The sequence below is a fragment of the Callorhinus ursinus genome, unplaced genomic scaffold (assembly GCF_003265705.2).
Source record: "Callorhinus ursinus isolate GAN/ISIS: 27379988/994484 unplaced genomic scaffold, GSC_fseal_2.0 scaffold24, whole genome shotgun sequence".
Lineage (NCBI taxonomy): Eukaryota > Metazoa > Chordata > Mammalia > Carnivora > Otariidae > Callorhinus > Callorhinus ursinus.
In genome coordinates this window covers 17620971-17645231 of record NW_027397086.1, presented here as the reverse complement: position 1 = coordinate 17645231, position 24261 = coordinate 17620971, and the positions used below count along the sequence as shown (strand labels likewise).

Here is a 24261-nt window from a genome sequence, read left to right as displayed (position 1 = left end):
ATTTGTCTTTCTAAGAGCAAACTATTGGCCTGAGAAGTAAGGATATCCTTATACATTATGTAATAAGAAACAGTATTTTTGTTAAAAATGAGAGAACGTAATTCTGTATAATGTTTTTTGAGAAAAGTGTACATAGGTGAAAAGGTCAATTTGGCTATGTGCTTTTAAAGCTTGTTTTTAAAAAAATGAAGTAAAAAAGGAAGGCAGCAGTTTGGAGAAAATTCAGTGATAGAGAGTTGAGGTCCTCATAGCACTATATTATTTTAATGACTTACAAAAGAATAAAACTTTGGGGAAGAATAGGTAAAATGAAGAGCAATTATATGCCTCGCTGATAAGCATAAAATAATACAGCAATCCATTTACTTTTAATTTTCTTTTTTAAAATATTTATTTATTTTAGGGAGCGCGAGAGTGCGCACGCACTAGTGGGAGGGGCAGAGGGAGAGAGAATCCCAAGCTGACTCTGGGCTGAGCGTGGAGCCCGTCATGGGGCTCGATCCCATGATCGTGAGATCACGATCACCATAAACCAAGAGTCGGAGGCTTCATGGACTGTGCCACTGAGGAGTCTGTCCGTCGTTCGTTCGTTCGTTCCTTCCTTCCTTCCTTCCCTCCCTCCCTTTCTCCCTCCCTCCTTCTCTTTCTCTCTCCCAGTATAATTAACATAGTGTTATATATTAGTTTCAGGTGTACATTAGTTTCAGCAATTCTGTTACTCTGTGCTCATCACCAAAAGTGTGCTCTTAATACCCTACGTCTGTTTTCCCCATCCCCCCACCTGCCTGCCTGCTCCTAACCACGTTTGTTCTCTATATTTAAGAGTGTTTTTTTGTTTGTCTCTTTTTTCCCATGTTCCTTTACTTTGTTTCTTAATCCATTTTTTTTTAAATCTATCAAATTAGCAAAAGTATAAAATGAGATAATGCCCATCGTTGGTGAGGGGAAAGGAGGGGAGGAGGTTATTCTCAGATATATTGCTGATGGGTATATAGCATTCTTTTTTTTCTTTTAAATTTTGAAGGTGTAGGGGATGAAAAACTTCTACCCTCTTCGATTCTATGGCTTGGCCTAAGTAATAAACAGATTAACAGGAGAAAAGCATACAGATGTTATTTAATATTTTTATGTGCACACAGGAGTCTTCATAAGGCAAATGAAGACCTGAATAAACAGTTAGGACTGAGAGCTTATATGTATTTAAAACAAAGAATCAATATGTTTGTGAGGAAGTGACTAGACAAAGGAGTTTTAGCTAGAGGCCATAAATTGTGAGACAGTGACTCGAAAAATATATGGGGGAAACTAATGGAAGATAAGGGTTACTTTATTTTATTTTATTTTTTTAGATTTTATTTATTTACTTGAGAGAGAGAGAGAGAGAGAGAGCACATGGGGGGGGAGGGTCAGAGGGAGAAGCAGACTCCCTGCAGAGCAGGGAGCCCGAGGTAGGACTCAATCCCGGGACTCCAGGATCATGACCTGAGCTGAAGGCAGTCGCTTATCCAACTGAGCCACCCAGGAGCCCCAAGGGTTATTTTAGTAGGTATATTTGTACAGATCCATTTTGGCATCATCTCCCGGCCTCTAGTGCTAAGAATGTGCTTCTCTTCCTATATAAGAAGGGCACCTTTCTCATGGGAAATTTTATGACCTGCTTTTAGGTAGAAAGAGGGCGGTCAGAGAGACCTTCCTGCATTTGCTGTTTCTCACATGCTTTCAGCCCAAAATAATCACTATGCCAAAGTGACATATTGGCACCTTCTGAACCCCTTCAAAATATAATACGTGTACCAGTAATGAACATATTGTGTATACAGTTGTTGAATTGTTACAAATTGAATAAATGTGACTAGCAGTCATATCAAGAAGCTGGACTTAATCAGCATCTTAGAGGAACCCTTTGTACTCCTTCCCATATCTAACACAATCTTCCTGAAGGAAAACAGTATCCTGACTGATTGCTGAGTCATAGGGTATATATGCTTAGCTTTAGTAGAGACTGCCAGTTTTCCAGAGTGATTGTATCAATTTATACTGCCATCAGCAGTATGTCAGTGTCCCAGTTGCTCCACTGCTTCATGATTATCATTTTGAAAAGCATTTTGACAGAATGTATCAAGAGCTGTAAATAGGGGCGCCTGGGTGGCTCAGTTGGTTAAGCAACTGCCTTTGGCTCAGGTCATGATCTCGGGGTCTTGGGATCGAGCCCCGCATCGGGCTCCCTGCTCCGCGGGAAGCCTGCTTCTCCCTCCCCCACTCCCCCTGCTTGTGTTCCCTCTCTCGCTGTCTCTCTCTGTCAAATAAATAAATAAAATCTTAAAAAAAAAAAGCTGTAAATATATTTATACCCATTTATCTAGCAATTCTACTAATTGAAAGGATGGAAAAAGATACATGCACCAAAACATGCCTCGAATCAGAGACCAGAGACCACAAGCTAAATCTGGCCAGCTGTAGCCCAAATCCAGTTACAACCAGTTATACAAGTTGTTTTTGGCTGCTTTTGTGCTACAATGGAAGAGTTTAGTAGTTATTTCAGAAACTTTGGAAAACAAAATATTTACTATCTGACCCTCTCCAGAAAAAGCTTGCTGACCCGTACATTAGAGCATTTCTTAGAGTAGTGAAAGATTAGCAATAACCAGTATATCCATCAGTTGGAGAATTATTAGATAAATCCTGGTGTAAGCACTTGGTGGAATAGGATATAGCCATCTAAAATGATGATGATAGAGATTATTCATCCAGCAAATATTTATTGGGCATTTGCTACATGTTAGGTACTTTTCTAGGTGCTGGCAAATCAAAGACTAGAATTCATGCCCTCATAGAAGTTTAATTTTAGTGAAGGAGATAGAAAATAAATAAGTACATGAAATAACATGTTAAGAGGTGAGTGCCAAGATGGAAAAAAAAAAAGGGAAGGAAGATAGGAAAAATTTCAGGGTGAGGACTTGACATTTTAGATTGCCTTCTTTCTCTGAGAAAATGACTTTTGAGTAAGGACTTGAGATAAGTGAAGGGGCTTGACATGCAGGTAGCTGGAGGAAGAGCGTTTGAGGCATAGGAAAAAGCAAGAACAAAGGGACAAAGTTGGAAATGTGCCTGATGTGTTCTAGGAACAACAATAAGATGAAGGGCTGTAAAAGAGTGAAGGAGGGAGAGAGTAGCAAGGGATGAGGTTGGACAGGTAATGGGACTGGGGGTGGCGGTGAGGACGCATCATGGTCAACCTTGTAGCAACAGGAAAAATCCCTATCATAAATTGTTCAAGTAAAAAAAGAATGCTTTTCTGACTTCCATTTTCCCTCCCTCCCTCCCTCTCTGCTCAGTCATGTAAAGCAGTGCATAATAAGGAAAAGACTAGAAAATAATGCCAACATTTTTAATGTCCAGGGATTATGAATTATGCTTCTTGCCACACTTAATATATATTTGGCTGTCTTTTATTTTTATTTATTTATTTTTTTAAAAAGATTTTATTTATTTATTTGACAGAGAGAGACAGCGAGAGAGGGAACACAAGCAGGGGGAGTGGGGGAGGGAGAAGCAGGCTCCCCGCGGAGCAGGGAGCCCGATGCGGGGCTCGATTCCAGGACCCCGGGATCATGACCCGAGCCAAAGGCAGATGCTTAACGACTGAGCCACCCAGGTGCCCCTTGGCTGTCTTTTATAATAAAATGCATATTTAGAAACTTGAATGATTTTGCATACTTTAGAGATCGATTACTTTAGTTGATTGTAGCCTGCCAGTGGATAGCACTTTTTTTTTTAAGATTTATTTATTTATTTGAGAGAGGGCACAAGCATGCAGTGGGGGGAGGGAGCAGAGGGAAGGGGAAGAGAGAATCTCAAGCGGACTCCACGCTGAGTGCAGAGCACGTAATGGGGCTCAATCTCAGGACCCTGAGATCACAACCTGAGCCAAAACCAAGGGTCAGCGCTTAACCGACTGAGCCACCCAGGCGCCCCAGATAGCACTGTCTTAAAGCATCTAAGGAGTTGCTGGTTTTTTAATTATTAATTTTTCAGTGTTTGAACCAGAAGGAACCATGGAGATTATCTATTTTAACCCCTTCATTTTATGTTTTATAGGTAAGGAAATGATCCGGAGAAGTGAAGGAACTCAGGCTTTCAGTTCTTTTTCTTAAGTGTTTGTATGTTCCATCACTATTTAATCGGAGATTATTCTGCACTTTAGTGATTTTTGTGATTAATGACTTAATCTTTAACATAAAAAGAAAATCCTTGAAAATAATGAAATCTAAATCTGTGTTGTCCAGATCTTCTTAGTGTGAAAACCAGTGTAGCAAATATGGTGTTAATAATGAATTCTTTTGGCTAGCATCTGGGTTAAGACCATGGATGTAGTAGAGCTCAGACTGCCTGGGTTTGTTTCTGGCCCTTGTTAGTGCTTAACCTCTCTGTGCTTTGGTTTCCCATTCACAAAATGATTTGTTACCAGGTATATACCTCATAGGGTTGTTGTGAGGATTAAATGAATTCATGTGCATAGAATGCCAGGCACCTAGGCCAAATTATTATGGAGGGTTAAATATCAGGAAGGGAAGCTATTTGAACACTAGGTACCAGAGAAAATTGAGTTCAACAAATACTTGAATTATATTGTTGAGAGTGTATATATCTCTCTACTTTGATTTCATGGGTATTATGTAGCAATTTATTAACATTTTAAAGCCTATCATCTTAATTAGCACAGTGGCTTCAAATCGTGCTTTTGTAGCACTTATGCTGTAAACCCTTCACAGATGGTTATCAAATTTGGGGGGAAATAATACTTATTTTTGCTTGAGTAGGAGAAATACTGTGACTTAGTGAATGGCCTGAGTAAGTGGGTCATGTCACAAAACACAGAGCAAGATGAGTGGTAAAAAAATCTGGGTGGCACAGTGTCCAGCCAGCTCTAGGAAAGATAGCTTGTTTACTGGAGCATGCAAGAACTTTGTTTTGTGCCTATATAGGTCAGGGCAGTAAAGAGCTCCATATACAGACACACACTGGTGAAAGGGAATCAAGTAGAGACTGATGAGGATGTAACCTTGTCCTTTGAAGTGTGCCATCAAAATTTTAGTATTTGAGTGCCCTTAACCTCAGAGAGGCTGAGCACCCTCTCTGAGGTGCTCCTACTCACATAATAGGTATAGTTAAGAATTAACACTTTTTAAAAAAAGTTTTTCTAGAAAATGACTTTCAAAATACATGATAAAACTTGTGAAAATTTGAAGTATGGGAGCACCTGGATGGCACAGTCAGTTAAGCATTGGACTCTTGGTTTTGGCTCAGGTCATGATCTCAGGGTCGTGAAATCGAGCCCCCAGTTGGGCTCTGCGCTCAGCTCGGAGTCTGCTTAAAGTTTTTCTCTCCTCTCTCCTCTGCTTGCTCCTTCCCTCCCAAATAAATAAATCTTTAAAAAAATTTTGAAGTATGGATAAAACAAAATTTAACTTAGGGTACTTTGACAATTTGTGAAAAAAAGTTATATTTTTCTTAGAGGTATTTATCTTAGTGAAGGATAATTTTATATACATGCTGTGTCCCTAATGTAGTTTGTGTTTGTGACTTTCTGGGGATTGCATAAAATTCTATTACTTTTTAGTGGGAAAAATCTGAAATCTTTTTGACATGTTGATTTTGTTTTCTTCAGCACTAAGTCTTCAGAAGTTTTACCTGCTCAAGCTGCTGTTTTTTTCTTTTTAACATAGCTGGATTAATACAGTTGTAGTCAGCAGTGTTTCTGCCACACTAGCGTCATAAGAAAGTTTCTGCCTTCCTTGCAGAATCATGGGTTATAACTTAGGGTTTCTGTGGGCACATTAATTCTGAATAGAACCTGGGGATTGTGCTTAACTAGAAGTGTGGTGGTTTTGGTAGAGTTCCTAACAGGACTCAGGTACTTATATGCTCAGTAAGACATTGCTGTTGTAGCAATTGTGGTATTTAATTGAACCTGAAGGTCCCATGGAATTTTCCTAGTCCATTATATTAAACTGAGAAGGTTTTTTAAAATGCAATTCAGTATTTATGATTTAGTTAATGGTTAAGCTAAGGACTTTTAGAAGCATTTGGAAGTGGGAGGAAGGAAGCCATACATTTACAGAGACCTTCATGAAACACAAAATTGTGACACTGAATTAGCCTTTCTTTCCCGGCGCTCTGCTGTTACACCAGGCTCTGGTCCAAAGAGTAGCATATGACTCAGATTTCCCCTTAACACCCTTGTTGGGTTTGTTATTATTTTCAGGGTTGGGTTGGTTGTATCATATGCACATAATTAATCTGAATACTCAGGAAGGATGTATGGAATCTCTCTTTAGGTTTTAAGAAATGACTATGATTGAATATTTTAGTTTGATTCTTTTGAGTAGGAATTTTTTGTTCTTTGTGATAAATATACAGCATTAGCACCAGGGGAATTAAATTCCTATCAACTAGGTTATCAGTCAAACTTTTTGTTCCCTTAAGATCAAGTATGACTCTGAGATATTGTGTCTCTTAGCTTTACTTGGTAATTCTTAATCTTTTGGGGGGGTTTCATCCCCTTTGAGAATTGTATAAAAATTTTGGATTCTTTTCTTAGAAAATGCACATCTGCAAATACAGCATGCAATTTTGTATAAATTTTAGGAAATATGTGGATCTTTCTGACATGTTATGCTAACAACCTCTATTTTGTGTATTTACATTTTAGCATATGACTTTCTCCTGTTTTCTTTAGAATGGAAACCTTAAAGGTTTGAGATAAGGATTAGGAGAGTGAACTTATGGGTTTCCAGGGAAAATTTATGTTTTTGAAGGAGGGGATACCATGGTATATTTCCATCAGAAATCTGTTTAAACTGTTGTTTCTGATAATGTATGAGTAGTGCATCTGGTTAAATCATTCTTCTGCACTGTAGGTTATGAAGAAATAGTGTCTCACTACTGGTACATTCACAAAGGCAGTCTAGCAAGGAAAAATTAAAAAGCTTAAATTCTCATTCTCATTTCTACGGGAATAAAGAGGGAGAATTCATTATGTCAAGCATTACAAATAAGCATGTATTAAAGCAGCTACATATGATGATGGCACATTGTTGGAACACCCCATGAAAGATAATTTGCATGGAAGATGATTATTCAATAGGGCTTTAATTTACAAGAAACATTCCACAATTTAATTGAGCCCTTTCTGCACACACTGCTTCGCTTCGATAGATTGCATTTGCTCCCTGCATATGTACAATGCCATAAGGGTGGTTAAAATCTGATTCAGTCTAGCTGGAAGGTGAAACAACAGCTGAAAGTCATGTCATAAAAATATACATTATTAAACATTTGAGAATTGTTTTTGAAATCAGTTTTCTGTTGGCTGATTTGTACCATAAAGCTGATTGTCTAATTTTCTTTTTTCTAATAAGATTTGTATAAGATTATTTGGCCCTGCTGGCCACTAGTTAAACTATATGGTTCAATTTAAGAATTTTTCACTTTTACAGGCTAGTCCCCTATATTGTACTTTTGCAAAATGAGCATACATAGCCCTGCATTTATAGTTATTATAGAAAGAAAATTATTTGGTGATACAGAAGACACTAAAATAAACATTTCAACAAATAGCTGACTTATGATTAAAATTAATCTGTCTCCCGGAGATAGAGTCCAAGACTGCCGGTAGATGCCTGAAATTGCAGATAGTACCAAACGAGATACCTATATATCTGTGTATAGCTATATAGACATATATACATATACACACACTATTTTTATTGATGTATATGTATGATAAAGTTCAATTTATAAATTAGACTCAGAGATTAACAATAACCAACAGTAATAGAACAATTATAATGATATACTGTAATAAAAGTTATGTGAATGTGGTCTCTCTCAAAATATCTTATTGTACTGTACTCACCCATCATCTTGTGATGATGTGAGATGATAAAGTGCCTAAGTGGTGAGGTGAGTGATGTAGTGTTAGGCTACTATTGACCTTCTGACACTATGTCAGGAGGATCATCGTCTTCAAGACCACAGTTGACTGTGGATAACTGAAATATTGGAAAGCAAAACCTCAGATAAGGGGGGCTACTATATATGGTTAGAAAAAAAAAGATAAAAAAGAAAATAATGTAGGTATGTCTAGTGTCTTCTCTGTCTGTATTGGAATAGTATATGGATAAACTTTATCCTAGAGAGGAGGTTTTGTGTGAGCCTGAACTGACTCCTTATGGATGTTCCATCCTTGAGCATTTAAAATAAGCATTGTTGTGAGAAGCCAAGCCTATTCTTGGTGGGGAAACACTAAAGGTATGTCCAAATAGGGAAAACACGGAAGACCTGCAGGTTAAATCAGGAGGAGTAAGATAAGGATGTCTGTTATCTCCATTGTTTTGGAGTCCTAAGGTAAGGCAAGAAAAATGGATATAGATGTTGGAAAGGAAACCATATAATTATCACCATTTGTAAGAATAGTGATGGCATAGAGGAAAAGAATATTTTTGAGAATAAGATGAAAGTTTAAAGTGGAGGGGCGGGAGGTTGAAACATTTTCTATTGAGTACCCTCCATGTTTTTTGGTGAATGAAGGCTTTCTGCTGAAAGTGGAGGGGCTAAGAGGGAAATGGGCAACTAAGAAGAATGAAAAGAAAGGATTTAGAATACTAAGAATACTAATACTAAGAATACTCTTAGAGCTATTTGGTGTAGCTCTAAGAGTTCTAAGAGGGTAAATTGTATGAAGGTGGCATGGAGTCAGTCAAGAAAGGTTGGTTCCTGTGCGTCAGGGTGATTTCTGAAATTCTCTGAGCATAAGCATCAAGCTACCTGTGTGGGCAGCTTGATGACCACCTAAGGTGATAAAGAAGTGGTTCAGCTTCTTCCACAAAAGTTTGCTTCTGAGATCTGATATTTGACTGCATGAGACCCTGAAGTTGGAGATCCTATAGGATGAATTATAATTAAGGTAAGGGAAAAAGGAAGGATGAAACTATTTGGAGGAGAAGGCTGTGTTATTTTTGTAGTTGGGCAATCTGTTAGTAGAGGACTCTGATTATGTACAAAAAAGTCTAGATGGAAATTCTCACTTCCTAGGGTTATTGTGGAGATTAATTAAATTAGATGTGAAAGTGGATATTTATTGTTTCCTACAGTGCTCTGCATTATAGTAAGCTCTTAGTAGATACCTGCTTTAAAACAAAAGCAAAAATCCTGTGCCCGGTGAGCCCATTCTTTCCAGATATTTAAGCAATTTTGTCTCCTATACATTCTTTCAATATCAGCATCTTTATTTTTTTTAAAAATATTTTATTTATTTATTTGAGAGAATGAGATAGAGAGCATGAGAGGGGGGAGGGTCAGAGGGAGAAGCAGACTCCCCACTCAGCAGGGAGCCCAATGCGGGACTCGATCCCGGGACTCCAGGATCATGACCTGAGCCGAAGGCTGTTGCCCAACCAACTGAGCCACCCAGGCACCCTCAATATCAGCATCTTCAAACTTTTTCTTTGCACTGGTCCTGGCCTCTGTTCCTTCATCTCTGCCTCTGCATCCTGAGAAATCTGTGCTTGAGCCTGCTATTTCTTGTCCCTATTTCCTTCTTTCATAGCCAGATTCTTAAATAAATGGATTACAGTGCTATCTTTTCTTTTATTACTAACTCTCTTTAATCCCAGGGAATTTGGCTGTCTCTACCTCCCTTCTACTCAAAGTCTCCACAAAATTAAACATACCTAGTAGACAAATAAATACCTAAGTAAATGATCAAGTGATAATAAGTGCTGTGGAGAAAAATAATTCAAGTTAGGGAATACCAGGCACATGTTGGGGATTGGGGGCTCTAGGATGGTCAGGAAGGTGTCTCTCTCTCTTTTTTGGGGGATCTCTAATAAGTGGACACTAAAGGAGATTTAAGGAAGTGAAGGAGCAAATCATACAGATATCTGGGAAGAATATTCCAGGCAGCCAATGCAAAATCCCTGAGTGGGGGCAAGGTTGGTGCATTTGAAGAAGAGCAGGGAGGGTTTTGCAGATGGTATAGAGTGACTGAGAAGGGAATGATGTCAGAGAGGTAAGTAGATTGACATTGGGAGCATGTGGAAATTGTCTTCTGATTGCTTCTTTTTCCCCAGTGAGAGTGAGAATGAAGCAGAAGGGATTGGAGATTTGAAGAGATGTTCAATTAGGACAGTAGAGAGAGAATGGATTTGAGCAAAGTGTTATCCCTGGACCAGCAGCACCAGTATCATCTGGGAATGTGTTAGAAGTGCAAATTCTTTAATCTCATCCCAGACCTACTGAATCAGAAACTCCAGAGGTGAGGGCAAACAGTCTGTGTTTTAACAAGCTTTTTGGGTTACGCACATAAATGTTTGAAAGCCATTGGACTAGAGAGTTAAGTACAATTACTAGGTAGCCCTGAGGACCTACTTGAGTTTAGTGATCTTAAGTTTAATGTGAAAATAGTCATTAGGTTATGTTGAATAAAGAAAGGGATGAGGGAATTGAGTGTGTACAAGGAATTGTTTTAAATGATGTACTGCAAAATCTAAACTGCATAAAGAAAGAAGTGAGAATGGATCATTGGGACAGTGAAAACATGCTAGGATCAATGGACTTTTGGTCCCAGTGGGTCAAAGAATTGGTCAGTGAAAGAAATTCTGACACAGATCTGATTGATTCTAAATTACAGTTATTTTCCCTTTAGTCAAGTATCTTCATAAATCAGCATTTCCTGCTTGAGAATTATATGTCAGAGCAAGTAATTTTGCGTCAAAAGTTTTGAGTTCAAGTCCTGCCTTTGTTAGCTAGCCTTGGGTAAGTTACTTAACTTTTCTGAATCAATTCAGTATCTGCATGATAGAACTAAAAGTACTTAATAGCTTAGTCTCACAGTTGTTCAGAATATGAAGCAAGAGACAAGTGTATGAAAATGTTTTTTTTTTTTTTTTTTTAAAGATTTTATTTATTTATTTGACAGAGAGAGAGACAGTGAGAGAGGGAACACAGGCAGGGGGAGTGGGAAAGGGAGAAGCAGGCTTCCCGCCGAGCAGGGAGCCCGATGCGGGGCTTGATCCCAGGACCCTGAGATAATGACCTGAGCCGAAGGCAGTTGCTTAACCAACTGAGCCACCCAGGCGCCCCTGTATGAAAATGTTTTATAAAACATGAAGTCCCATCTCTCTTTTTAAAGATTTTATTTGAGAGAGTGAGAGAGCGAGCATGAGTTGGGGGAAGGGCAGAGGGAGAGGGAGAAACAGACTACTCACTGAGCATGGAGCTGACGCGGGGCTCAATCCCAGGACCCCGAGATCATGATCTGAGCCAAAGTCAGACGCTTAACTGAGTGAGCCACCCAGGAGCCCCTGAAGTCTCCTAATCAGTGCCCTCCACTGTTTTCCACACCGACCTCCTCCTCTTCTGTATCCTGTATTTTGTTTATGTATTGCAAAGAATCTTGCCTTGTGTCTATTACAAAAACACGAATCTTGTAGAAAAGTAAAAAAAAAAAATTATTCATGACTGTTGTTATAACTTGTCTTGTAATAAAATGTTGTCTTAAAAATACATTAGACTTACGCCTCTGGCCAAGGCAGAGTAACTGGGAGCAGATTTATCATCCTACCTGTATTATTAGGGTTCTGCAGAGAAATAGAACCAATAGAATGTGTATGTTTATGTATTTATTATAAGGAATTGGGTCACTTAATTGGGGAAGCTGAGAACTCCCAAATTCTGCAGTCTGCAAGTTGGAGACCCTGGAAAGCCAATGTGTAGTTCCAGTCCAAGTCTGAAGGCCTGAGAACTAGGAAAGCTGATGGTGTACTTTCCAGTCTGAAAGGCTGAAGGCTCAAGATCCAGGGAGAGCCAATGTTTCCTTAGAGTCTGAATGCAGGAAAAGACTCAGCTCATTCATCAAACAGGAAGAATTCCTTCTTACTCAGCTTTTTTGTTTTATTAAGGTCTTCAGTTGGTTGGATGAGGCCACTCACATTTAGGGGGGCAATCTGCTTTATGTAGTTTACTGATTCAAATGTTAATCTCATCCGGAAGCACCTTCACAGACACACCCAGCATAATGTTAATCAAATGTCTGGGTACCTGTGACCTGTCAAGTTGACATAAAATTAACCATCCCACCACCTGAAACAATTAAGAAACCAGACAAAATATATTAAATACAGTGATTTTTAAAACATTGGATATCAGGCATTGAAGTAAAAATGATCTCTGAGAGATGAGAAACAAACAAGATCAACCGCATGACTGCCTCAGCTTACTTCTTGGAAAGGGTTTCTGCTTTCCGAGGAGGGGGAACCCAAGTGGAGGCTGCCAGTTTCGCTGAGTTGAGAAGGTGGGGATGGAAGTCTGAGGAGGCCATGGTGACTAGAATTCATAGGAAGAAGCAAAACTATCTGTTCGCAGATGACATGATCCGATATATATAAAATACCAAGGAATCCACAAGAAAACTAGAGATAATATATGAATTCAGTAAAGTTGCAAGGTACAAGATCAACACACAAAAGTCACTTGTACTTCTATACACAAGCAATGAACAATCTGAAAAGGATATTAAGACAGCAGTTCCATTTATTTATGTTTTTAAGATTTTTATTTATTTGACAGCACAAGCAGGGGGAGTGGCAGGCAGAGGGTGAGGGAGAAGCAGGCTCCCCATCAAGCAGAGAGCCCAATGCTGGGTTCCATCCTAGGACCTGGGGATCATGACCCCTGAGCTGAAGGCAGACATTTAACCGACTGAGCCACCCAGGCACCCCAGCAGTTCCATTTATTATAGCATCTAAGAAAATAAAATAACCTAGGAATAAATTTAACCAAGATGGTGAAAGACTTACACAGTGAAAACTATAAAACAGCGCTGAAAGAAATTAAAGACCTAAATAAATGGAAATATAGCCTGTGTTCATGGATAGGAGGACTTAATATTGTTAATATGTCAACATTCCCCTGAGCTATTCTTATTGAAATTCCAGTAGCCTTTTGTACAGAAATTAAAAAGCTGATACTTAAATTCATTTGGAATTACAAAAGGTCTTGAGTAGTCAAAACAGTTTTGAAAAGGAGCAAAGCTGGAGGACTTGCACTTCTGATTTCAAAACTTACTACAAAGCTATTATAATCAAAATGGTGTTGTATTGGCATAAGGATAGAAATGTAACTAATGGAATAGAATTGACAGTCTAGAAATACACCCATATATCTAGGGCCAAATGATTTTTGACAAGGGTGTCAAGTCCATTCAATGGGAAAAAAATAGTCTTTTCAATAGGTGGTGGTGCTGGGACAACTGTATTTCCAGAAGTTGGATCCCTGCCTCATACTGTATGTAGAAGAATTAAAATGGATCAACAACACCATGTAAGAGCTAAAACCATAAAACTCTTAGAATAAATGACTGCTAAAGAAAGCAGAAGAAAGGGGCGCCTGGGTGGCTGAGTCGTTGGGCGTCTGCCTTCAGCTCAGGTCATGATCCCATGGTCCTTGGGATGGAGTCCCACATCTCGTTCCCTGCTCGGTGGGGAGTCTGCTTTTCCCTCTGCCCCTCCCTCTGCTTGTCCTCACCTTTCTCTCTCTCTCAAAAAATAAATTTAAAACTCTTTAAAAAAGCAGAAGAAAGATCATTCTTTGCTGTTTTTAATTTATGATTTCTCTGTTGATTGCTCTATGAAACATCATGTGGCTGTTCCTAATCTATGCTGTTATCATACTAACATGAGATTTAACACAAATGAAACGTCCCTTTATGATGTCTAAACTTGTGCTCATAGCATACTACACTGTCCTGGATCCATTTGGAAGTTTCACGATCTAGTTTTTCTGTGTTGATTACTATCAGGACATCACATGTTCTGGTATTTAAATATAATTTCACAGTAGCAAAATCTTTATCAAACTTAAATATAGATGACTTTTAGGCTTTTAGGAATTGGTTGTCTTGAATTATTCTTATGACTCTTCTGAACATTTCAGTACATAAGTTTGCCTTCCTTAGTACCTGGTATGTAGGTACTCTGATTATTTATTGAATGAGCAAATATTTTGTTAAAGTGTGATTATCATGAAAATTAGTTCCAGATCCTTCAGTTCTTTGAGGCATTTCCAGCAGATACATACTACTGTTAAAAGTCATAATGGTAAGAAATGCTGGTGTTCCTTTTGGAGTTCAAAGACCTTTTTGTACTAACTTGTTTCTGATGAAACAATTACTATATGGGAGTAATTTGATCCCATTGGATTATGTTTATGTAATTGTTGGATTATTAAAGCATTTAATTTGTATGTTAGTAACTGCTGGTATAAATACATTACCTTGTATCTTGTTCCTAATTATACTGTACTGCAGGAAGTGGATCAGTATAATAGAGGAGAGGTGGTTCAGTCCCCTTGATGGTCATCTTAATTAAGATCAAGGTGGGACGCCTGGGTGGCTCGGTAGGTTAAGCGGCTGCCTTCAGCTCAGGTCATGATCCCAGGGTCCAGGGATCGAGCCCCGCGTCCGGCTCCCTGCTTAGCGGGGAGCCTTCTTCTCCCTCTCCCGCTGCCTGCCACTCTGTCTACTTGTGCTTTCTCTCTATCTCTCTGTCAAATAAATAAACAAAATCTTAAAAAAAAAATTAAGATCAAGGAGTTCTTAAGTTTATGTGTTTGGGAAAATGACAAAGTGAAAACATTTTTTTTGCCATTTTACACTTGGCTTGATTGAATAGATTGGTTTGTAGAAAGGAAGCAGCAAATTAAATTGCTTTTACATTTTTAAAATACTTAAGATGGAAAATAGAAAAGACAGAGGTAGATAAACATACTATATTACTTTCAAGGAAATTTAATTTAGTTGTTAGCAATGGCTTTGAGTAGAAGTACTACCTTCAGTTGTAGATAAGATAATGCATGTGGTATAGTCTCAAGTAACTAGAGACCGAATGAAATTGATATTTTACATTAGTTATGCATTATTTATCATGTCTGATAAAGCAACAGCATACGCCTGATGCTTTTACCACCATCTGCATGATACTCTATACTCCAAGTGAGTGAGTATATTAATCCTAGGTTAACTTTTTTACAGTAAGAGTTGTGGACTTCCTTGGTAAATTAACATCCACAAACTTAAAACTACAGGTAGGAGAATGATAGAGGACGCAGAAGCACTGATAAGAAAGAAAACTGAAGGAACAGAAAAGTGAACAGGGTATTGAAACTGTGAGAAATACATGGATTTTCTTTTTTACTGTAACTGTTCATTATAAGTGATTCTAAAAGAAGAAATCCAGATCATCAAGAAAATTCTGAATACATGTAAATGTTAGATTATTTTCCAATAAGAACAAAGTCAAACTGATTAGATTTGGAAAGATTAAAATTGGAAGATTAAAGATGGAAACTAGACATACTAAGGTCCTGCGTTTTCTTTTTAGGAATCCTTTCTAGACCATCTATGGTTTGGGTCAGATAAGCATATGTTGTTTTTTTCCCCCAACATTCTGTTCCTAGCACCTGTCACGCATTACTTGGGAGTTAGGATGTGCTCGGTAAATAATGTCTACATTTGATCTTTTTTTTTCTCCCTGATACTGTGACTTGTTAGATTGCCATCTCCTCTTTCATTTTGTTTTTGTTTTAATTTCTCCTTTACCTATAAGCCTTTTCTTCTAGTTTCTTTTATCATGTTTCAAGCTTGTTGAGTTTAATATTTAGTTGATTTATCTTTCAATCTCAAATTTTTTTTTCTAATAAAAGCATATAAGGCAGTTCATCTCCCTGGATTCTAGGAATCCTGTTCTCCTTGGATTTTAATGTGTGTTATTCTCAGTGTTTTGTATTTCTGAATAGTGTATACTATTTAAAATAGTATTTTTTAAAGATTTCTTCTTCTTTTGATTATTATGCTTATTTTCAGTTTTATTGCATTTTGGTCATAAATATGGCCTATATGGTTTTTGCTTTTTAGAATTTTGAGATTTTTCTTTTTGGCATATTGCACGATAATTTTTGAGAAAGGTTTTATCGACATTGGAAAAAAAATGTACATTATTTGAAAAAAATTCAGATCTAATTGTGTTTTTCTGATTTTTTATGTCTGTTTTGAATCTTTGTTGAGATTTATTTTTCATATCACCAGAATACATTTTCTGTTCCTTTTTTCCCCCCCAGTAAAAGTGTATTGGGCTTCTTATTGCCTTAACTGCCCTAAATGAATTGCCTTTATTTTTGTCCACACACTTGAATGATGACTGCTGGGCATAGAATTCTGATTTTAGATAGTTTTTCCCTAAGAAACTGTAGCTCATCTTTATTGTCCTCTAGTATTTCATGTTGCAGGTAAGGTATCTCATATTTTGATTTAGTACTTTATCCTTAGTACTGCTTTCCCACAACCACAGCTACCCAAGTCTTAACCCTGTTCTGTTTAGTATCTCTACCATCTCTAAGTAGCCCTGGGCCTAGTTTCCTTTCATCTAAGTCACATTTGATATCTATCCAGTCTCTATTCTTCATACACCTATCTCAGCTCCTTATGCCTTTGAAAAGGCCAGGATTCTCTCCTCCTTGGTTTCACACCACAGAAGTGATAAGCTTGACATGTGCAGTCATTCCCATTGCTTACTTTGACCTTGAACCCTGGTCCTTGTTGATCCATTTGGTATCAGCTCCTTTATTTCTGCTTGGCATATTTACTTTTCTGTGGCTTGATCCTTGGGTACAGCCATAGAGCATATTCTCCTTACCCAGCCCCTAGTCTAAAGCTGGACGAAATGAATGTACTGATTCAGAAGGTCTTGGCTCAGCCTCTAGTGGGTCCTTCGAATAGCTGCCCAGAGCACCAGTGCAGGAACTTACTCTTATTGTGTGGACCCAACATCAGTCATCTGTCTTTTGATCACATTAGATGGGATGGAAATTTGAATCCACATGGCTCAGACTGCTTTTAGAGTTGAGTGGATGGTGGGAGTATCCCCAAGTTAACAGGTATGGGTGGCCTGAATTAGCAAGATACAGGGCTATATGATGACAACTGGACAATATCTTTTCTACCCATAGCATAGCCACCTACCATCACAGCTACCCATCAGAAACTGATTTCTTTTTTGTACTTATGACTCTTAATTTGAGAAGTGACAAGAATGAGATGCTGAGGGACGCCTGGTGGCTCAGTCATTAAGGGTCTGCCTTCAGCTTAGGTCATGATCCCAGGGTACGGGGGTTGAGCCCCACATCGGGCTCCTTGCTCCACAGGAAGCCTTCTTCTCCCTCTCCCACTCCCCCTGCTTGTGTTCCCTCTCTCGCTGTGTCTTTCTCTGTCAAATAAATAAATAAAAATCTAAAAAAAAAAAAAAAAAAAGAATGAGATGCTGAGGGTGGAGGATGGTCCTGGTAAGATGCTGAGACTTTTCAGATACATGCATAATTGGATGTGATGATTTTAAAGCATCAACCAGTAGATACGTGGTTTTAGAAGTTTTGCCTTGGATTACATGAAATTTAAGCCATTTATCAGATCTGATCTCTGGCCTGGAATTTCCTCACCTCATTTTGTGCTTTTGAAAGTCCTGGGAAAGATAGTTTAGAATTTCTTAGTGAAATGTTTTTCTAAAAATAATTAAAAGTGAGTCCTTGTACAAATCTTTCTGGAAGGTGTGTATATGAGTACATGCTCTAGTGTCAGCTTAGTATAGATTGTTCTGTAACCTCTACAATTTTATGGACCTGTCCCTAGTATTAATAGACACTGATGGATCAGCTACGCGTGGCCAGAGTGCCAATTGGAGAGGGGCAGGGGCACTGGTTGGCTATAGAGTGTGCTCTGAGATGCCATAATTAGTAGATGGGGTCAGTGAATCTGCAGACTAGCACAGGTGAGGTCGGGGGATAGAGCTGGTTTGGACGAGGAGTATAGTACTATAAAAAATAATAGCTACCATTTATTAACGACAGACTTTGTGAGCTAAGGTGAGTGCTGAACATATAGCAAAACCTGAGAGGCAGTTGGCTGAATGCGACAGTGGTGGTCATGCAGAGAGAAGTTTCTTAAAAAACCTTTTTGCTGGATGTGGTGTCAGTCTTTTACATAGGTTATCTTGCTGCAGTCATACAACTAAGGTATTGTTACTTTTATTTTCACCTTATAAATGTGAAAATTGAGTCTCAGAGGTTAAATAAATTGTTCAAAGTTATACAACTAGTAATTGCTGGAGCCAAGATTTGAGTCATGTCTGTCTGGTGCCAAGCTTTGTGCATAGTGTATTTAACCACTGTGTATAGCAGATAAGACCTATGGGGTGAAATGCATCTGTAACTTTTCTTGAATTCTCCTATTAAAAAAAAAAGCTTAGAAGTTTGCCCAACTATGTCTTAACAGACAGATTTAATGGGAACCTTGACCTGAATGGAAATTTGCAAGTAGCTCTTTGGTTTAAGATTTGAGGATTGAATGAGAGATAATGCAGTAGGTTCATTCAGCATCCATCCAGCAGTAAATCTGAGCGTGTCGCCAGCTGGTTGCACCAGAGCCCACGTCACACATGGGATGCCGTTTCGGGAGAGTTGGCTTCTTTCAAAGGTCAGTTGTTCCATGTTTACAGACTGCTGACGAATGGGATTAAGAAAGTAGTGTGGGTGGTTTAGCAGAACCATAGAAGACATAGTGTATATGACCTAAGCGTGGTTGATGTTGTTAGCATTTCTCTGTATATAAAAGAAATGCTAAAACAAAACGCAAGATGAAGATACGGTGATAAAGTTGGCTCTGATTCAGATGGCTTTGCTTTTATTCTGGGACCTCATGGATGAATAGGCATTGTTTATGTGGGGAGTTGCATTCCTAGAAGTCACTGTATACATCAAATATGCCTCAGATGGGGGAGTGTGCATAATATGCAGACCCCCTATAGGTTTAAGGCAGGACACTTGAATAAGATTTCGTAACTGAGGGAGCACTCCATCTTATTTCTCCCATTTCAGCTCTTTTTTCAGTGTTAATTGATCATTTCCCATCCATATTTTCACATATGCAAAGTCAAGAACATGCTACTAGTGGCACTGATATTAGTACTGAGGGATTAACATAGCTCTGAAGGACAGAATTATGTGTGGTAGAAATTTGAGAAGGGGTCTAGTTGAAATAAAATGTGAATGGATCCAAGACCCAACTAATGATATGTATAAACTCAGAAAACTGAAGCATGAGCGGTAGAACCAGACTCTAGGAATTGCCCCTTTTTTGTGTGTTCACAACCACGTACAAATTCTTGGCGTTGGTGTCTCATACTTGCAGGGGGTCCAGTTTAGCAGCCAATTGCAGTTCGTGCCACACCTTGGAATATAAGGAAAGAGTGTAACTGAGGGATCTGGCTTTTTTTTACCCCTTTTGTTTTGGTGAAAATACATATAACATAAAGCTTACTATCTTAATCATTTTTAAGTATGCTGTTCAGTGGTATTAAGGTCATTCACATTGTTGTACTATCATCACCCCCATCCATTCCTCACAGAGCTATTTTCTTTTATGATGCTGTTAGAAAAGTGAGAAGCCTTAATTCATAAAGACGTGAAGTAGTGAGTGCTGTCCGGCAGAACTTGAGGCAGGGATGGAAATGTTCTCTTCCTGCACTTCCCACTGTGGTATTATTAGCCACATGTGACTGTTGAGCACTTGGAATGTGGCTGGTAAGGAGCTGAGATTTTAATTATATTTAATTTTAATTATTTTAAGTTAAAATAGTCACGACTCCTGCTGCTGCCCTGACATCTTGGGATGGTTGCTGGGTAGGGCTTTGATGCCTACAGTGGAGTCAGAGTTTGCCATCTGGGATAACTAGAGGTGCATTTTCTCATAGACATAGTAAAAATTCTAGTTGGCGGTGGTCTGTAGCAACAATAGGTCTGTGTTTCTAGTTAGCAGAGGGGGTTAAATGAGATTTTGGTGGGTGGCCTGAGAACCTAATTATAATTTGTGTAGCACTGTTTTTATGATAAAATTCTCATTTATATTCAAAACCGATTGATTTACCACTTTTTGGACCTCAGTCTCCTTGTGGAGACTTGTCATGTGTTTTATTTCCCCAGAATCCCATCCACAGCAGATTATAGCACACTTTGTGTACGGCTCGCTACGTGTTGATTCTTTAACTGGTGTGCCGGAGGTCATGTCATCCGTGAAGGTTTTGGGGTATGTGTTCTGTATATACAGAGTGACCAGAGGACATGTTACTGTGCTTGCTGTGCGTTGACGTTTGACACCTTTCCTTTTTACTTTGCTCCTGATTTCCCATCAGTCACCCCTTCCCATCCTCTCAGGACTACAAACACTAGAAATGCATTTTCTCCTGAAATCCACAGCAGTTGACCTCCCTGTAAGCATACAGATCTTGAGAAAATGAGCATATCCTGTGGTTTTCATTTATTCATAATGGTATGTTCCCAGTAATGGTGAAGTGGACTGATTCTGGGGACCACCAGTGGTCTGTTCGTTGTCTGAATTATTTGGCTGTTCCTAATGATGCCATTACTCCTGCTTTATTGGTGTTTATTATTGCAGTTATTCATATATAAAAGTAATTTTGCCTAGGACCTATTATATGAAGGATTTATTACATATTTCTTTTTTATATAACGTTCTAGTCCTCATAGAATTGCACAATTTTACTTCCTTGGAATGAGAGAAGCCCATTGTGTCCTTGATTATTGTTGCTGTTTTGCGAACTTACTATATTACATAACCAAAATGGAACAAATAGACCTCAGCTGAGTCTAGGTAAGCACAGAAGAGAAGGAATAGGTCAAAGGGATGCAGGGGCTGGTGTTAGGGGCCGTGGGAGTGGCACACACCGGGAGGCTTCTTTTAAGTTTTTTATTCTGGTGTGTCCCCATCAGTGAATCCTTCCAGTGCCGTCCGAATCACTGACTGTCAGTGGGGTCCATATTTATCTGAGTTGTTCTCCAGGGTTTAAGGAAAGGAGTCCTCTTTGTACATCTCTGGAGGTGCTAAACAGGTTGAAGTTACTGCTGCTTTATTATAAAGAAGCCTAGGAAGTGTTTGTGATGAACTCATGCAGGTACTAACATGTTCAGGTACTGGTTTTTTCATCTCAGCGTTTAAATAGACAGTGTTGTCTAGGCATGAAGACACCTCTCTCTCTCTCTCTCTCTCTCTCTCTCTTTCTCTCTCTCTCTCTCTCTCTCTCGTAAAGATTTTATTTTCAGGTAATCTCTACACCAAACATGGGCCTCAAACTCACAACCCTGAGATCAAGAGCTCCACCAGCTGAGCCAGCCAGGCACCACAAGACACTTTTCTACTTCAGCATCTTTACACTTAGTGTTCTCCGTCTCTGGAACCCCCGCCACGTTTACATGGCTTGTCCCTTCATATTTCTTCGTTTTCAGCATAAAATTCACTTTTCAGGGGGGGTCCCTGGGTGACTCAGTCAGTTAAGTGTCCCACTCTTGATCTCAGCTTAGGTCTTGATCTCAGAGTCGTGAGTTCAAGTCCCATGTGAGGCTCCATGCTGGGCATGGAGGCTACTAAAAAAAAAAAAAAAAAAAAAATCACTTTTTCAGAAAGGCCTTCTCTGACAATCCTCATTAGGTCTCTCTTGTAATTCTCTATCATAGCACGTTGTTTAAATTCTTTTTAGCATTTATTACATCTATGATTATTTTGCATGCCTTTTTTTATCTTTTTTTAAAAGATTTTTATTTATTTATTTAGACACAGAGAGAGAGAGAGAGAGAGAGAGAGAGAGAGCACAAGCAGGGGGAATGGCAGGCAGAGGGAGGAGCAGCCTTCCTTCTGAGAAGGGAGCCTGATGCGGGGCTCGATCCCAGGACCCCGGGACCATGACCTGAGCTGAAGGCAGACATCTAACCGACTGAGCCACCCAGGCACCCCTGTCTTTTTTTATCTTAAGCTTCTCATCTCATTAACCTTCAGGTTTATATATCCACCTACCTGTTGGGCACTCCTACATTTATTTATTCTCAGTTATTTATTGAATGTCTGTTCTATTGTGTGCTGGATGCTAAGAGGACAGAAAATCCTGTCCTCTGCCCTATCCTTGTGTTTTTACGGATTATAAAGCAAATAATGGTAGTCAGATACAATTGATCTTCATTATTAGTGGATTTTCTATTTGTGAAACCACCTGCTCACTAAAATTAATTTGTAACTGCAAAATCAGTACTTGCAGTACTTTTGTAGTCATTTGCAGACACGTACAGAGCAGTAAAAAATTTGAATTGATGCACATGTTCCCAGCTGAGGTTGAAGAAGGCGATGCTTCGCTTCTTTTAGCTCTCATACTGTAAACAAGTGTTCTTTTCACGCTCTATGTAATGCCACACTTTTTGCATTTTTCTGCTTTTTGATGGTGATTTCACTGTTTAAAATGGTCCCCAAGGGTAGTGCTAACGTGCTATCTAATGTTCCTGAACACAAGAAAGCTGTGATGTGTCTTTGGAGAAAGTACTTTTAGATAAGCTTTGTTCCGGCATGAGTATTAGGACCATTGGCCAAGTTCAGTGTTAATTATTCAACAATATACAGTATATTAAATTGGTATCTTTAAACAGAAACACAAATAAGACAAGGTTATATGTTGACCAATTGGCAAAAGTTTTATGACCAGTGGCTCACAGGAACCTAACCCTATATTTCCTCTAGGAATTTCAGTGTTTAGTGTTGGCAGAACATAATTACTATAGATAAAAAGAATCAGCTGTACTTGCAAATTATCCTAAGTGCAAAGAAAGAACAAACAGGATGCTATGGTGGAGAATAGTAGTGGTAAGACAGAGACTTCCCTTTTTTGGGGCCCCTTGGGAGGTAACATTTATGTTGACATCCATGAAACAAATTAGGAAGAATATTTCAGGCATAAATGGCTCTAGAACAGGAAGACACTTGACATTTTTAAGAAATTGAAAGAAAAACATTGTAGTTGGAGGAAGGTAACACAGAGTGAAGTTGGAGAAGAAAGCAGGAACTTGATTATGGTGCCCTTTGGAGACCACACTAAAGAGTTTGGTTTTAGAATATGTAATGGGAAGCCATCTGGAAAGTTTTAAGGGTGTGTATGTTTAAGATGGTCTGCTTTATTTTTTAAAAAGATAGTTCTGTCTGTTGTGGGGGAACAGGTTGAAGAGGGCAAAGGGTGAAGTGGAGAAATGATTTAAGAGCATGGCTCTCCATATTCAGTAATTGCCAAATCTGTCTGTATTACGTCCTACATAGTTCTCACTTCTGTCCCCTCCACACTGTCGCAGGTCACCATCTTTGCCTGTTGTGCTCTCACAACTCCACACCAATCACTCTGCCTAAACCATGCTCTACTGTGTCTCCAGAGAGATGCGATCTATTGAAGTTACCTCTCTTATCATGCCACTGTCCTCCTGAAACCCCCACCCCCACCGCACCCCCAGTGACTCCCTAGACCTCTCGATGGTCTGATGCCTGCTTGCCTTTCAGGCACCATCCATCACTATGCTTTGCCTTGCATTTAGTGCCGCATAGGCAGAAATGCTCTCTTTCCACACATCAGTTGTTTTGGGCCTGCTTGACTTTCTTTGCCTATGAATCCTTCACCACTTACCATCCCATGCAAGATTAAGTGACCCTGGTATACATTTTCATAATAACCCAAAGCAATTGTGAATTTCATGTTTTATTTGTTTTTGAATCCCCAACATACTCTTTTTGTGAATGGAATTATAGAAATAAAACCAGTGTCACAAAACATATATGTTCATTTATTCATTTCAAAACATTCTTTTAAAAGATCTCATTTATGTATGTGAGAGAGAGCACAAGTGGGGGGGAGGGGCAAGGGGAGAGGGAGAAGCAGGCTCCCCACTGAGCAGGGAGCCCAACGCAATGCAGGCCCAATCCCGGGATCCTGGGATCATGACCTGAGCTGAAGGCAGATGCTTAACTGATTGAGCCACCCAGGCGCCCCTCATTTCAAAAATGTTTATTGATTGCCTAAAGGTGTTCTAACAATGGAGTATGGAGTAGTGAACAAAACAAAGTCTCTGCTTTTTTGGAACTTCGATGTGTGATACTTACATATCCATTTCAAACCCATTTTTAATTCTAGAATACTTTTAGATTTACAGAAACCCCACATCCAGTTTCCTGTATGATTCACTTAACATTAATGTGGTACATTTGTTACAACTAATTAACCAAACACATTATTATCAACTAAAGTCTATGCTATTTTCGGATTTCCTACATTTTTA

General features: G+C 38.9%; 1 protein-coding gene across 3 annotated transcripts in view; it reads left to right on the top strand.

Moving 5' to 3' along the window:
• The window catches only part of KIAA1958 (KIAA1958 ortholog), a 156814-nt gene that overhangs the window by 16085 nt on the left and 116468 nt on the right, over positions 1-24261 (top strand). Inside the window, exon 1 of one of the 3 annotated variants that reach the window (XM_073876534.1) lies at positions 20023-20191. The exons of the other annotated variants lie outside the window; for them this stretch is intronic. The gene's annotated coding sequence lies outside the window, so the exon portion shown is untranslated. Of the gene's footprint in view, positions 1-20022; positions 20192-24261 lie in introns of those variants that run through there. 3 annotated transcript variants of the gene reach the window in all.